The sequence below is a fragment of the Ceratina calcarata genome, unplaced genomic scaffold, assembly GCF_001652005.2.
Source record: "Ceratina calcarata isolate Rehan_Ccalc_2016 unplaced genomic scaffold, ASM165200v1 scaffold25, whole genome shotgun sequence".
NCBI lineage: Eukaryota > Metazoa > Arthropoda > Insecta > Hymenoptera > Apidae > Ceratina > Ceratina calcarata.
Window position 1 is genome coordinate 2360323 of NW_017147017.1, and position 10382 is coordinate 2370704.

Below are 10382 nucleotides of genomic sequence, written 5' to 3' on the forward strand. Positions count from 1 at the left end.
CCACGAGGGTGCGGATTGTCTCATAACGGGCCGCGTGCCGCGTTGAATATCGTCCGCTCTCGCGTGTGTGCAGGCGCGCGAAATCCGATGCGGGAGGACGCGCGGAATTCCGGAATGCGAACGGGTACGGATCGGTTGGCTCGCTCGCGCTTTCACGGCCCTGATCTCGGTTTCATTGGCAGCCCGTTCGTGATCGAGAGAGGCGTTTAAAGAGACGAGAGGCAGGGGGCGGAAAACGGCGGCAGATGGGGCGGCGAATCGGTTCTATCTGCCGTATGTCAGATGTTCATGCAGATGAGACCTTATCGAGGCCTCGCCGTTTAATGCGGCTAATACTCATGGTAAACAGGTCGCGAATCGTTTAAGCGAGGAAGCCGCTTACGCCGATGGGGACACCAGCTCGCGATTGCCCTCAAGTGGTTTAGGGAAAAGGGTGAAAAGGGAGACGAGCGCCGCAGTTTTAATGCCGCGCACGGCTACGTAGTTCGCGACGGCTCTCGAAGCCAATTAGATGGCCCGCTCATTAATAGTCGGCGGCGTGCGTCCGCGTCGCGTGCGGTATATTAATTGTAATTAAACTGGTCGATGGATCGCGAGGAAACGGACGGCGCGGGCGATGGTCACTTTAACGACGCGGTTATTGCGCCCGTGCGTCGAATCTCTGATCGCACGGGCCCTTTGTTACACGCTTGTATCGATACCTTAGTCAGCAGAGTCGCGGTACCCACACAATGGAACTCTTATTTTCGGAAGCTCCTCGAGCTCCATTCTGAACGTGCCAATGAATGAAGATTCTCTCCAAGACAGTTTTTATTAAAATAAAACATTTAACTCTTTTAATGTCTATTTTGGTACGGATTTAACGACTGTTTGTTATTCGTCGCAATTCGACGCGGCGCGTCTTCGGAGGAAAAATTCGAGATAAATTTGGCAAACATTTTAGTCATTGAGGCGGGAGACACAACGAGGCAGAAGATGTCGGCCCCGGTAATTGATATTTGCTGTTACGCGCGGTGTGTGTACAAGGAACGTCAATACTAGCCAGGGTACACGCTCAGTTTCACGTGTACCTTTCCGCAAAACTGTTCCCGACCGCGAGCAGCACGGCGCGCAGCGGTTATAGCCCGAGCAGTTTGCGGTTCGCCGTCCCATGCCGCGCCGGGGGGACACGTTCGTAAACGATGAACGATAAGGCAATTTCTATGGAGTCCCTCCTTTTACCGTCTTTTTGAATTCCTAGGAGAGGCGATGGAACGGCAGGCGGAGAATAAAAAGAAAAGAATCGGGAACGCGATAACGTCTTATCGCCCGCGGCTACGATTTTTCCCCGTTCTCCCGGCCCCACGAAAATTAATTGTTGCACATTCTTCTTTGAATATCGTCGCCGTTTATCTTTTCCGCAAGCGGCTGCCGCGTTCCAGTTCCCGTCACTACGATTCATTGCGAAAATAAATAAATTCATTTCGTACAAAATACATTCGCTGTTCAATTATTCATTCGGGACTGACGTTTATTTTTTGGCGTATAATCGATGGTATAATAATCCGAATTGCGACCGGTCCATCGACAATATCTGTCGGTAAGGAGACGGCGGCTGTCAATACTCATTTTCGGTACGTTGCACGGATGTATGTAACTACGGACAAGTACATAGCATGCGTGCGTAGCGTACCCGCTCCATCAAGTGTATTAGAAACAATGGCAGGCCGCATGAACCAGTGAATACATACATACGTACATATACATCACGCGTATCTGAGCTACTGAGCCAGCACGCTTTAGCTGCAGGCTTGATCGATTATTTAAAACAGTACCAGGAAACTGCGTCCGGTTACGTGCGCTACGCAGCGGAATTTAATAAATGCCGAACCGACGATATCGCGTAATTTTTTCACGAATATTTAACAATGGATCTCCTTTTTTTTCCCAAAAATCCTTCGCCGTCCCGTTGTTCGATTTTAAAATACGTGTTCCGTAGCGAAATGCAAGTGGAACGATACGGCCGCAACGGGGAAAATGGAATTAATCGAACGGGTTCTGCTGTGAATCGGAAAACTGAACGCGTGCTTCGACGCGTGCGTCGAGTTTCCAACGCGAAAAACGGATATTTAGAAGCGAAACAAAGAGGGAGGCTGCCCTAAAGCGTCATTTATCTTCTTCGCACGATTCGTGCGGTTTCGTGACGACAATGCCACCCTTCGGGATCACAAATTCGAAGATCCCGAGAACCGATGGACCCACGTGGATCCTTCGAGGGCCTCGCGTCGATCGCTTCCCAGGACAAAGGGTCTCGCAGATCGCGCGACCGAGATCGACCGTATACATAGATACCGACTTGTCTATGTACAAGAGGAGGAAGAAAAAGAGGAAGAACCACTAACACAGGTACGTGCACAGTGGTCGCGTGTACATTCACGGAACGCGACTGTGTCTGGGAATAAGAGTCTCTTTGAGGAAATAGTGGGGCGCGGCTTTGGAAAAGTCAGCTCGGGGCATGAGGCGACGAATAAAGGACCGGTCGATCCGATCGACGCCAATATTTTGACAATGCACCGGCCATCCAGGTTGGGGTGAAGCGAGAGGACGCGTCTAACCGTGGAATTCCCTTGTGGGGTAGCTACCAAACGGTGGTGGCGCCCCTATAGAAAGCTAGTGTGTCGCTATACTTGAATGAAACCGCTTGGCGAAGGGTAGGTGACGAAGACGGCCCGAATGTCGTTGGTGTGCTAGCGGTTAGGTTGTGCGGTGGTTTTATTGTCCGGAATCCACAAAGTATCGAGCCTCGATACCGGGCGCAATCTGGCAAATGTCTGGCTCGCCTGGCCAACTGCACCTTCCTACCTCGGTGACACCGACTGTCTACCTACGTATATTCTATACCCTCCGTCACAATAGCTTGTTGCCGTTGTTTATGTAATCCCATTATTCCATATTGTGCCGTTTAAGAGACAGACCCAGCGATGCTCATCCCGACCCAAGTTCTTCGAGGATTCACTTACAGGAAAACGCGACCCTTAATGTATCTCATTTCAAGAACAGAATAGACAATTCGTTCTATTATTCGATAAATAAAAAATAATTTTAAATAAAAAAAATCGCTAAAACAAAAGTTACAATATTGAGGAATTTAAATCTGTAAATTGTAGGCTTTGCTAGTTAAGGACTAGGAAGCGTTGCTACCCGCGTCGTACCTAGTCTCTCCCTTTGCCCCTCGTTTGAGGGTCACAGGTTTTCGATTGCGAGGAACTGTCGCACGGGGAGACAGAGTCGGTAATGAATACGCATTAGGCACACATCGGCGAGGTTACCTGTACCGTTTAGACGAGATCTAAAAAAGATTAACTCAGGAAGTTCCTCGAACTATTCACCAACTAATATTTAAAGACTTGCCGCCTACAAAATATTAATTCTTAATGTTATGTGGAAATTATGAATGGCGTACAAATCAAAATGAACACTTAACATTAGAACTACCGATATTTTTTATACATGCATTTTTCCATTGAATCAATCATTTTTATTTTATTTTTAAAAATAATTTTGGAAACCATAATAAGGCAAGGGGAAACTTTTAAATAGAGAGGAGCGCCACAAAGGACATAGAGAAATATCCACGTAACACCATACCATTGACAATTTTCTTTTTAAAAGCACCTAATTACAGCTCCAAGGATCTACCTTCGGCGTTAATAACAATCCACGCGCGTCTGTCTAGTAAATTACAGATTTTTGTCACGGTCCAGCGCGCGGAGCTGAAAGCCTGAGAAACTCTGGCCAAGCCGGGTCAGGTATGTTAGGAAAACATATAAATAGGGTTCCCACAAAACGCAGAAGTCGGTTTTGACGGGTAGCGGGGTGCGCTACGATTCATTGTTAGCTCATTGTAGCCGATTCCTTCTCCTTTATGCGCCCGTATCTTTGACTATCTCCGGGCCGAGTTTTTCCAGTATTATCCAAAAGAGGAGCGAGATCGAGCCCTGAGAATGGAACCCTGCAAGTCCACCGGTGCACTCCAGGGAGTACCGAAGAGCGAGCAGCGTTCCGCGAACCGTTTGCTCCTGACACTAACGATATTACATCACGACGCGTCGTCGCACGCATTAACTTCGGAAGCTACTTTGTAACTCCGACCTCGCGATCGAACGCAAGGCCGTTCGAGCAGTATATAAACGATACATGTATGTTCGCAATGAATGAACTCATTCAGACTTTACGTCGAAATACAGTAGTCACTGGATATGTATGGTTAGCGATCGAGATCGGATTTCTTGGAATCGTCATTCCAGCGCACTGCATGAGTAAAATTAAACAGTAAACCGTGCGAGCGAGACGATAATAGAGAGACAACAAGATAGATAGATAGATAGATAGATAGATAGATATCTTAGCCTAGTAGTCTACATACACCAGCCTATTATTATCAGTTACTGAGTGACTGTCGTTTTTACTTTACAACTTTCCTCGGTTCATTATGCTGCTCGGGAGACAGCGAGAGCGCTTCCACCCTCAGAACAGCCCTTTGAAAGTACTTGAGTAGAAGGTCGAATTCAGCTCCCATTGTGACTGTACACCCCCACTGCGACAGAAATGTCCTTGAGGTAAACAAAAAAACAACAGATGGAGGAAAGGAAAAAAGGGAGAGCAACGCGGAACGCAAGAGTTGAGACCAGAAGAGGAAAATCGGGTTTGTCCCTTCGGTTTATTCGATGAGTCGTCTCGTCCCGAAAGAGAGACACCGTGTCCGAGACGAATCACTCGGCTCGGTAATGCTCCGGAAACGGTTATGTCGACTATTAGACAACCTCCCGCTGAACCTGGAGCCGCTCGACTAAAATCGAGAAGCACAGGCGAAACGACTTTCGAAGAAGTCCATGTGTGAAAGCAAACCCCGCGCAGGTAAATTAAAGGATAATGAGGATCATCTTCCTTTGCGTTAATAAAAGAACAGTGGGTAACGTCAGAATCCTTAGGCTCGTGCTTCTTAATGTTCCTTTAATAAAAAAATGTTCTCAATGTGAGAAAAGGACAAGCTCAAGTTATTTTTTGTAGCCCGAACACGATTGATTTTTTTATATTTTTGATTAATGTTTCTTTGACAGATTATTATCAATACGAGAAATAACGGGCAAGCTTATTGTTTGTAAATCGGTTGTGAATTTGATTGGAAAACGACTATATCTTGAAAGGAACAGAATTTAGTTTTATCAGTTTTACAGCACAGTATGTATGTGTTACAATAATTGTTTTCAGTCGTGTATAAAACGTATCATGAATATCGTTGATCGATAAAGGCTTGAGGCTCGATTATTGCGACTTCAAAGGGACGGCTGACACTATCGGATGTAGCACTATATTTTATGGAGAACGTAGAGTCGCCGCGGCGTTTTTCTATCGTAGTCGCAGCTCTCGCGACGATGTCATGATACTTTCATGAAAGAGAATTTCGGAAGAACGCGAGGAAAAAGGGAATAGCGAAACGGTCGTGCGAGATCATTGCCTGAGCATCTCTGCAGAGCAGCGGCACGGCACGGCACAGCGTTTGTGTAAGTAGCTGCCATTTTCAATATTTCAACCTTTCAAGGCCACCGTGTCGCTAGAAGATTTCGAAGACGGTATTGAGTGTCAGCGTCATCCTATAACCCCGGACCAGCTACCTACCCACCGAGAGCTACCTGCAATGTTGGCGAAACTTTCGAACCGCGACAAGAAAGGGCATTGTTTACACTTGAGAGCGTTAAAATTTATAGCTACTGCGAAACACTAAGAGAATCCATTATACAATAACTACCATCTTTCAGTCAGAAGAAAATATCATCCACCGAAATATGTGAACTTAAATGCTTCTATTCTTGCAACCTAATTTTATAATATTTGTGTGACATCGTTTATCAAATTCTTAAAGTAGACTTCCAGATTCAGACTTCCAACCACGTCAATAAGTATTCCCGACCAGGTGAAAAACATGTAAATTATTTATCACACACTTATGAATAGATTATCTGAACTGCATTAGACGATATAAAATATTCTCTTCGTTTCCTGTTTGAAATTCACAAATAAAACCGTTCGATTCAATGACAGTTCACTCTTATTAAATTTCTTCGTCAACGTTGACTCTCGCTGCTGTACTGAAAGCCGAGTTCGACGCTCCAAGCGATTTCACCAGGCGTTTACAAAATGGGACATCGTAAACAGTTATACAACGCATCGATCTTAGACCAGCGGAAATATTTATTCGCTGTTAGAAAATGTTCGGCTGACGCTTGGTGGCTCAGGCCCTGTTCGTACACAACAACCACGGAGTTTGTTGTGTGTCGCACAATGTTTTCCTGTTCCTTTCTTCTCTTCACGCATCTGTGGGCCCACCCAAGGGGCCCGGGGCACCCATAGTGCGCCTATACACGCGGATGGCGAAGTCGCTTCTGTGACGAAGGTTCTATGGTTACCGAAAGAGCTTGTTACTTAAGCCGGTAGCAAAGTGGTTGGAAAAAATTAACTGGCCGTTCGACTGAATTTCATCTTATCGTACACGCCGCAACAATCCAGGTCGAGTTGTTTGATAAACAGATTCGGACGTCCCACGGATTTATGGCCGCGATGGATTTACGGATTGATAAATTTAAATTTCTTCATTTCACGATGACTTATGGTCACCCTGAACAACCGTTGAGTAGGAATGCTTGGTTACAAATTGGGACGGAGAGTGGGGAAGTGATTGATCGCCTGGTAGAATCGTTGAGACGGCATTAGACACGGTAATTTGAAATAAAAGGCGGACGCGGTTTTTGCATGGGGCGGGAAAAAAAAATTTATGGCAGTTAACTAAAGTAACGTACAATCCCGGCGATAATAACCGGCGCGGATTTCTCGACGCGTTTCACTTCATCAACCGCGGCTCGGAAATAAATACGACCTGCTCTTACCACTCGTACGGCCGCGCGCGCGAGCGCTCGAGCTTAATTGCGATATTCGTTAATCACGCGTGCACATTGTTATTAACGACGCGCCCGCACTTTTTAATGCAACCGAATATTGTTCTTGTCTCTGCAAATTGCACAGCGTTAAAAACCGATCTGTACCGTTTGTTTTTCCAATGGATTACAAATACCAAAACGACCATTAATGTTTCAATACCTGTTAGCTGTAAATAACGCGAATTATTTCTGGATTGTTTGAACGCGAAATATTTTGCCGTCACTAAAGGGTTTAAGGAAACGGTATATCCGTTTTTCTATCGAGCGCGAGTCGACGGATCGACGCGTTCGGGATTCCAGATTCGGTCCCCGATCGGCAAGAAAACCAAGTCCGATCCCATTCGACGTTCGAACGGGACACCCACTATTTTATATCGGGGCGGCGGGGAAAAAGCGGGCCGATACGAATCGGATCGGGCATGGGAGAGACAGGAACGGTTAATTATCGGACGCGGGTACGCGTCAAAGTTGAACAGCCGTCGCGTCGGCCGCACGTCCACCCGAAATCAATCGTGCGAAAAGCATCTCTCGCGGTACGTCTGTGTACGTACTAACAGTCGAGCAAAAAGGACGAGGAGGCGAACAGAAGGAGGATGGCTCGATAAAAACCGGTTTCCGGCGCAAATCAAACTATTCACCGTGTTTCCATGTGGAGACACGGCGGCGCGCCGTGGCCGAAACGACCGGCCGACAAGCTCGGTTGATCACCGTCGCCGTTGAACGACGCCGTTTTTATCGCCGACGATGATCTGACGGCGTTTCCAAACCTGTTTAAGGACATTCGAAATTTTGTTCGTATCCGCCTTCCGGCGATCGTAAATATTCTCGTTATTCACCGACCGAAAGGTTATCGCGGGGCTTGTTTCATTTTCGGACTGCCTAATTTATTCACACGCCCCCTCCCTGATGGCGTTAATAAAACGCGTCGAGCACATCGCGTTGTAATACACAATGGAACGCGGATTACCCCGATACAGAGACCAAGAGAAGATTCAAGCTTTCAATAAACCGTACGTCGAATTCCCGATTTGTCAGAATCGAAAAAGAAGAAGAAGAAGGAGAATGAAACAGGCGGAGGCAGCCTTTCATAATTTAATAATTTCTTTCTTCAGGTGCAATTTTTCATACCGCGTTTCAGTAGCCTTTCTAATATTATAATAGACATTTCCGTTAAAGGATAATCGGACGTGTCTCATTCTCTGGTTTGAATCACCACGCATGAGACTTTAAACGCCAACGCAGTTTCGGCTGGTTCATCCTCGTCGGCCTCTCTTTATCCTGGCGTGTAACCAACGGGATTAGACGGGCTCTCGCGCCTTCTTCCGTTATTTCGTAATGGGATTATGTCATGTCTTTATCCTCGTTATACGAACCATACGACGAATCGTCGATATTTATATTGCACGAAGCTATTCCCATGAAAGATCAATGGAACCTTATCCATTATACATAATAGATTCTATACGAATGACCATGAAAGAGTAATACTTGTAATAAATACCAAAAAATAATAAAATCTACGAAATGAAATAGTCCGTGACTGTAGTAGGAATTGAAATCATAAAACGTCTTAAAGAGTTTGTCTCGATTCCTTTATTCTTAATGCCACCCTGTAACTAAAGGGATTATGGAAACTTCAATACCCTTTCCGTTATACTTTATAATCAGATTATCACGCTCTTATCCCTCTGTAGATGAAAACCGAACGAACGATCTTGTCTAGATACTTGATACCCGATTTACAGCGAAACTCGTAAGCTGACGTCACAACAAAGAGCAGAAGAAAGAAACGTCTTGTTATTCACAGTCCCATTCTGTCCATATTGTTTTCGATGAATGTATGAATTCATCATCGGGCAAATATAATTTTTTCCTCTTAACGTTCGTACTTCATCCCTGGGTCGCTACGATATCCAGGGCACATCGGAATTAAACTCGGCGCGGTATGCGGCCGCGAAAGAAGAAAAGTTCCGCTTTTTAGAAACCGGCCAGCCATCGCTTAGTAAAAACGTTCGGGCGCAAGGAATTCGAGATAAATTTCACGTACAACATAGGAGGGTAATCGGTTAAACACTTCGGAGTCCGTTCGAATACGATATTTATGCGCATAAACCATGCATTTTTGTGGTAATTTATTCGGCGCACGTGAAAAACCGACTAGCACGGGCCAAGCCCTTGATAAACAAAGATCGCTGGATAAAATCTGAAATAAAACGTTTGGTTCCCTTCTCGACGAGCTACGGTTCCACTATTTTATATAACGATCACTCGACCCGACCTGTTTCACCGCGGTCATGCAAGAATTATAAGCAAATTTTCGGGTCTCACGATATAATGTTAAATATGACGAGTCAATTATCGTTTTTTACTATGCAAGTATTTGTCCACTTCCGCGCTCGACGAGGGAACGTTCGTTCCTTGGCTAAGTTTACAGTACCCCCAGAACTAATTTCTGTGAAGCGATATTTCATTCCTGTGTGAATTTTATGCTCGCAATTCCGATTTCATTTTTCGGGGGATTTATGAATTTCGCAAGGATCGAAACGCGCTCGCGGTGTCCGCATTCAATTTCGGAGCACGTACACTCGGTACAAGACTTTGTTAGAGTCAGCCACTGAATGATTCATCCGCGACGAAATTCGAGGAATCTCTTTGTTCGTCATTTAGTTTATCCGTTCCCGAAAGAAACACGATTTGTTCAAAACAAGCCACGACTTGAACTGTCTTACGATATAGTTTTTGCCCTCTGGTTTCTGAGGTATTTCAATTCTTCGGTAAAGAACTGGCAAGGGTGCTTTACAGAAATTAAGGACCATGGAAACATGCGTTTGAATGAAATATAATATACTAATGAATAACTTACGCTGTGTAACACAATTTTAGCACAAAAAATGTTTTTATAAGTTATAGCATAGTTTCAAGAGAGCTTTCGAATTAATTATACTTCTTTATACATTCATATTCTTTTCCTTCTCTAAATTTCACAAATTACTATAACACATATACACATCTGTATAAATCATTTTTTGTTTTCGTACTTTTTAAGGATGTATTGGCTATACAGTCGATTCCAAAAGTTTATGCACTTTAGAAACACATTTTTTAAAAAGAAATCAGACGTCGGAAGAACATTGCTAATAATAAACAACAACAACAAAATTTTCGATTTTTCTGAGATTTTTCCAAGGGGTACCCCTTCAATTTCTTCCAAATTTTCGTTTTTGGCCAATAACTCCCAAACCGTTGGACATACGGAAAAATTGCATAGGACCTTTCTTGTAGAGGATGACGAGATCTACAATTTCCATGTAAAAATTCTTCGCTCGTATTAATATTTAACGAGTTATTGACGAAAAACGAAAAAACAGTTTTTTGCAAATTACTCGTTAACTATTGACGCTAGCGAAG